This window comes from Antechinus flavipes, chromosome 3 (assembly GCF_016432865.1).
Source record: "Antechinus flavipes isolate AdamAnt ecotype Samford, QLD, Australia chromosome 3, AdamAnt_v2, whole genome shotgun sequence".
In the NCBI taxonomy this organism is placed as follows: domain Eukaryota; kingdom Metazoa; phylum Chordata; class Mammalia; order Dasyuromorphia; family Dasyuridae; genus Antechinus; species Antechinus flavipes.
In genome coordinates, this window is record NC_067400.1 from 30,700,126 (window position 1) to 30,706,872 (window position 6,747).

Genomic DNA, 6,747 nt, shown 5'->3' on the forward strand with positions numbered 1-6,747 from the left:
CTTTCTTCCCTGCTCTTCCTCCCACCCCCAACTTTTTCAAAGGAGTCTGGGCTTGAAGTGTCTTCTCATATTTATTCTTTAGGGCCAACCTTGTTCTTTGTCATTTTGTAACATTCATTTTTTTTTTAACATTTTTATTTTATTGATATCTTTTGTTTTTTTTACATTACTTAAATTTCATTTTGTATCTCTTCCTCTTCTTCCTCTAGAAAGCCATTCACATATAAGAGAATTTTAAAAGAAGGATAAAGAAAAGAAATTTATATTTAAAAGAATTTATAAAGAAAAAAAATTTCTTCCTGACATTAAGTAAATTTTTTATTTTTTTAAAAATTTGGGTATTTATTAGTTTTGTTGCTAATTATCCATTTCCTTTGATTTCTCAGTTTTACTGCTTAAAAAAAAAAAAGAGCAAAAGTGACTATTGAAAAGATCTAGCAGTATAAGTAGTATTCTACCCTATCTCTGCAGAAGAGTTATTGAGATATCTTCCTAGATCTATTCTTCAGAGCCAAGCCTGCTTTTTAAAATTTTGTAACATTCATTTTCAGTTATTTTGTGGGTATTATTTACATTTACATTGTTATAGACATGCATGTGTGTGTGCACATACACACACACTTATTTTTATTCTATTTTATTTTGCATCAGTTCACAGAAATCTTTTCATATTTCTCTGTATTTATCATATTTGTTTTTTCTTATAATAAAGAAATATTCTGTTATATACAATTGTACCATAATTTATTTAGCTCTTCTCTATATGATAGACATCTACTTTGTTTCTCATTTTTTTGCCCCCGCAAAAAAGTGCTGCTGGAGAAATCAAAAGCTGGAGTTGAGGTTGCCGGGAGAAATATCATTACTCTCAGGTGTATAAACAATATAATGTTGAGAAAGTGAAGATGATATTAAGAAGCCTCTTGATGAGGGTAGAAAAAGAGACATATAAGTTGACTTGAAGCTTGACATCAAAAAAACCTAAGATCTTGGCAGCTGGTCCCATCACTTCCTGGCTAGTAGAGGGAGAAGAAATGGAAGCAATGTCTGATTTTATACTCCTGGGCTCAAAGATCACAACAAAGGCAACTGCAGTCATGAAGTGAAGACTCCTTGGAAGGAAAGTTATGTCAAATCTGAACAACAGAGTAAAAAGCAGAAACATTACTTTGCCCAAAAAAGTCCATATTGTCAAAGCTTTTCCAGTGGCAACATAGGGCTTGAGAATTGGACTATAAAGAAAGCTGAACACTGCAGAATTTATGCTTTTGAGCTGTGGTAATAGAGGAGACTTTAGAGAGTCCCTTGGACAGCAAGAAAATCCAATCAGTCTTGGCTAAGATGACAGGAAAAGACAAGGATGACTGTTGAAGGGGATGTGGGAAAACTGGGACATTAATATATTGTTGGTGGAGTTGTGAGTGGATCTAGCTATTCTGGAGAGTAATGTGGAACTACATTCAAAAAAATTATCAAACTGTGCATACCCTTTGACCCAGAAATGTTTCTATTGGGCCTATATCCCAAAGAGATCTTAAAGGAGGGAAAGAGACCCACATGTGCAAAAATGTTTGTGGCAGCCCTCTTTATAGTGGCAAGAAACTGGAAACTGAGTGGCTGCTCATTGGAGAATGGCTGAATAAGTTATGGTATATGAATGTTATGGAATATTATTGTTCTATAAGAAATAATCAGGAGGATGATTTTAGAAAGTCCCAGAGAGACTTACATGAACTGATGCTAAGAGAAATGAACAGAACCAGGAGATCATTGTATACAACAACAATATTATAGATGATCAATTTTGATGAGTGTGACTTTTTCCAACAATGAGTTGATTGATGCCATTTCCAATGATCTTGTGATGAAGAGAGCCATCTACATCCAGAGAGAGACTGTGGGAACTGAGTGTGGATCACACTTTTTTTGTTGTTATTCACTTAAATGTTGTTTTCCTACTCATTTATTTTCTTTTTTAAAACTGATTTCTCTTGTGCAGCAACATATTTATACATGTTGGATTTAACATATATTTTTACTATATGTTAGGGGGAGAGGTGAGGGGAACGAGGAGAAAATCTGAAACACAAGGCTATGCAAGGGTCAAAGTTGTCAAATGATCCGTGCATATGTTTTGAAAATAAAAAGCTTAAAAAAAAGATCAAATCAGTTAATACTGAATAGAAATTAATTCAGGCTATTCACTAGAAGGTCAAATACTGAAGCTGAAGCTTTGACCATATAATGAGAAGATGGGACTTGGTGGAAAAGACCCTGTTTTGGGGAAAGATTAAAGGCAAAAGGAAGTGGGAACAGCAGAGAATGAGATGAATAGATAAGACTATCATGGAAACAATGAATATGAACGAGATAGACTTTGAGAGATGGGGGAGAACAGAAGGGTTTAAAGTGCTATAGTCCATATAGTTATATGCCTAACAATATAATCTCTAAGTTAAAAGGTATAGACATTTTCATCATTTTTTAAAGCATCGTTCCAAATGGCTTTCCAGAATGGTTAAACCAATTCACAGTTTTATCTAAAGTACATTAGTGTGCTACTTTCCCCTCTAAAACACTATTTCTACCTTTTGTCATCTTGGCTAATTAGGTAAATAGGAAGTGAAACTGCAGAATTGTTTTGCTTTTCTTTTTCTAAGGATATGGAACAATGTTTTATACTGTTATGAATAATTTGTGATTCTTTTGAGAACTGTTCATATCTTCTGACCACTTATCTATGGGAGAATGGTTTTTGGTTTTTTGTATTTTTATTAATGTGTTATATACATATAAACAATACATATATATGTAATACAGATATATGCACATGTATACTTGCATATATTAATTTATATGTATTAATACAGGAGTAAGAGAAATACATACATACATATATATATATATATAGTATATTAAACTCTTATCAGATGTATTTGACAAAAAAGATTTCTCCTTACTTGATTTGTACTTACTTATTCTAGTTATATTAATTTTGTTCATTTAAAAGCTCTTCAGTGTCATGTAATCAAAAGTATCTATTTTCTCTTTAGTAATTGTCTCTTTTCCTTGTTTGGTTTAAAATTCACTTTCCCCATAGCTATGAAAGGTACCTGATCTGGTTTGAATAACAACAGTAATAGCTAGCATTTGTATAGTACTTTACAAAGCACTTTACATGTTATCTTATTTTATCCTTACAATAGCCTTCTGAGGTGTGTGCTATGATTTGCATTTTACAGGTTAGGAAACTGAGTCAAATACGGGGGGGCTCATAGTTAGTAAGTATCTGAGGCAGGCTTTAAATCTAGGTCTACTTGACTTGAAAGTCCCACAGTCTGTTCACTAGGTCAATGAGCTGTACACTTTTGTGAAGGGAAGAGATGGGTCTGAATGACTCTGGGGTCCCTTCTATATCTAGATCTAGGATTCACCTTGACCTCTCTGTAGCATTTGGCAGCACTGCCCGCCCTCTCTACCTTTCTTCCTTAGCTCCAGAGATTTACCAAAATCACAAAATTCTCTTCCAACATTTATGAAGTTCCTGTTATGGAGCCTAGCACTGACCATGGAAATGCCAGTCCACTGTGGGAAATAATGCTCACACCTATGGGAAAGTGGGAAAATAACCAATGCAAAGGTAAAAAAGCTACAGGGATTGATCAGAGGCCATTGAATGGAGGAAGGAACATTTTCAGTAATCCTTGAATATAATTTCAAACTGGAAATTAGCATAAAAACTTCCCTCGCAGGTAATTTTTTTTAATGTCAAATTGCTCCACCTCTTTCCTATTACACCTAGAAATTTATATTAGGTTCAACTGAGTAAATGACTATTTCTCCAGGTGAATCATCAGCACACATGTAACCTGGGAGTTAAAAAGCCAATAGTGTTACAAGTAACTAGCACATAATTACCATCTCTAAGCTTCAGAAGTGGGTCAATACAAGCAGGCACTCTGCAAACAGGGGAAGCTGGTAGATATTCCTTAGTTGGGAAACCAAACCAGGAGTGTGTGTGTGGGGGTGACTCATGCTTCAGCACTAAGGAGGAAATAACTAGATTCTGTGTGTGTTTCTAAAGCAGCTTTTGGATCCTGCCTCCTCTGGGAAAATGTGGAACGACTGTGATCATTTCAAGCAAGCTTCAGAAGAAGAATCCGAAAGAAGGTATAGGGAAAAGATTTCATGGGAGACAAGCAACTGACTTTTTCATAGTTGGTCATGTAACAAAATTTGAACTCAGGCCTTTCTGACTTGAGGTGCAGTACTGCACTGTGTCATGATGATGACAGAAACCAAACTAGCCATCTCAAAGAACCCGAGTCCATGGGCTGAGGCTTGAGAGGAGTTGATCACAAGCCTTGCTGAAACCCTATTGTGACTCTGTATGATTTTATAAAATTCATAAAAATGAAAAATGTGGCAAAGTGTCGGTTCTGTGCCCCTCTAGATAGTGAGAGCTCCCCACTCTCGGAGTCATCTTGCTGTCACTCTAGAAAGTGTGGGAAGAGATCAGCAAAATTACACAAGACTGATAGATTTTTTAAAAAAAGAAATGCGTCGGTCTGGATTAGGTGGAAAGGGAATCAATTCAATTTGTTCTGAGGGGCTCTGCCCACATGCTTTCAGCTTTTAATTCTTTCACGCCTAATTTTACAGTTTTAGAAGTGAGATTTTTACATCAGAGCCATCCAAAACACACTGAAATGTTAAAATGCAATTTGTTTCTTTAAAACCTAAACAACCATGATGAAATATTTGCTAACTATTTTATTTTAAAAAAATAATTAGAGGAGAAAAAATTCAGGACAATGGTTTTTCCCAATCTAATAACGCAAATACAATATAATTTTTGTTTCTGACATTTTGGAGCTCTCTATTGGCCAGCTCACCTGGCTCTAAAATGTTGGGATTCCTTGATTTTGGCTTGAGGCCATGAGTGGAAGGAGCTAAGCCCCTCAGCTCTGTGCTCCTTGGCATTATACTGTCCTCAACTTCATGATGGACTTTTTTCCTCTTTATATTTGTGCACCTCGTCTGTCTGACCATCTGTCTGTCTGTCTTTCTCTCTCTCCTTTCTCTGTCTCTCTTTCTTCTCTTGTGTCTCTGTCTCCTTTCCTCTCTCCCTTCTTCCATCCCTGCTCCTTCCCTCTCCTTCTCTCTTTCTGTATGTCTTTCTCTGTCTCTCAGGACCCTCTCTTCCTTCCCTCCCTCACCCCTCTTTCTCTTTCTTTTTCTTTCTCTCTGTCTGTCTCTGTCTCTCTCTCTGCCCTCCCCTGCCTCCATACCCCTATTCCATCACTTGCTCTTGGAACAATAATCAGATATTTTTCTCCATTGCTTCTGGAAAGACGATGACAGGTAACTCCCGTATGATTCACTCATCTGTTTCTTCCCAGACTATACTCTTTCCCCTGGCTATCCCTCTCTTGTACGTTTTGTCTTTCCTACTGGAATTCAAGCTCCTTGAAGACAGGGACTGATACTCCATTAATATTAGTTACCTTAGCTCTTAATGCTTGACACAGAATAAGCACTTTATATATGCTTTTTATTCATTCATTCATCGGCACATCCTTTTGACAATAATTGATCATTGTATTTATGAGCCTGAAGCAACATGAGCTCCCTTCAGTGATCAAAATAATGTAGTTTTGGGGCCATTACACTGTTAGGTTCAAAAAGAAGAAGGAGAAGGAGGGGGGAGGAAAGGGGGAAGAGAAGAAAAGGGAAAGGGTGGGGAATGGGAATGGAAAAAAGAGAGGAAGGGGGAGGAAGAAAGAAGAGGGGAAGGAGGGGAAAGAAGGGAAGGTGAGGGGGAGAAAAGGAGAAGACGCTAATACTTTGAATACTGGGTAATCAGTAACAAAAGCAAATTTCCCCAGATCAATGTATGTCTTTATTAAAGTCTTGTGATATTTCTTTATGGTATGGAGGTGACAAGTTACAAAGTGGTAAAGGTTCCATGTTGGGGTCCAGGCAGCTGATTGTGTGTCTATAGGCTCGCCTACTTCCCTGCATTTCTGAGAGGTTTTTCACCAGTCTGGCTACAGGAAGGTGTGTTGTCCAGGGCTGGTCTCAACTACTGTACAGTCAGTGAAGGCCGTTCCCATATTGACAAAATCACGGATCCCTGAATCCCTGAAATTCTAAACTCTAATATTCTCATTACATCAGGGCCTACATATTCAGAACTCATAGGATTGAAACCCATACCATTTTCATTCCATTACAAGCTTGACAATACTCAGAGTATTGGAGTACCATTATCTTCTCATTACTTGAAACATGAATGTGTAATACTTAGAGAATTGAGTATGTCCCATTATCTTCTCATTTCTGAAATTCTGAATGTGAAGTATTCAGAGATTCCATGTAGACTTGGCAACGTTGTCATATTTTAAAAAATGATGGACTCCCTCCTGCTCCAGAGCTATTAAACAGTGGATTGTCACTCTGTTTTCATTGCCAGAAGTCATTAAGTCAAATGCAAATGGGAATAGTTATAATAAAAATAAGCAGGATGAGCTTTCCAGAAACACAGGTATAATTTTTTGTTGTAGAGAACAAAAGACAATAAATTCAGTGGAAATCCACCCATTCTTCCCCAGCTCCAAGGGTTAAAACTCAAGAATCTACTGAGTATCTCGTGATGATTCCATTTGTATGTGGGTATGATCCTATAACAGTGAAAGTAAAATGACCTAGTGGATAGGAGGCAAACCATGGCCTCAGGAGAAGGGG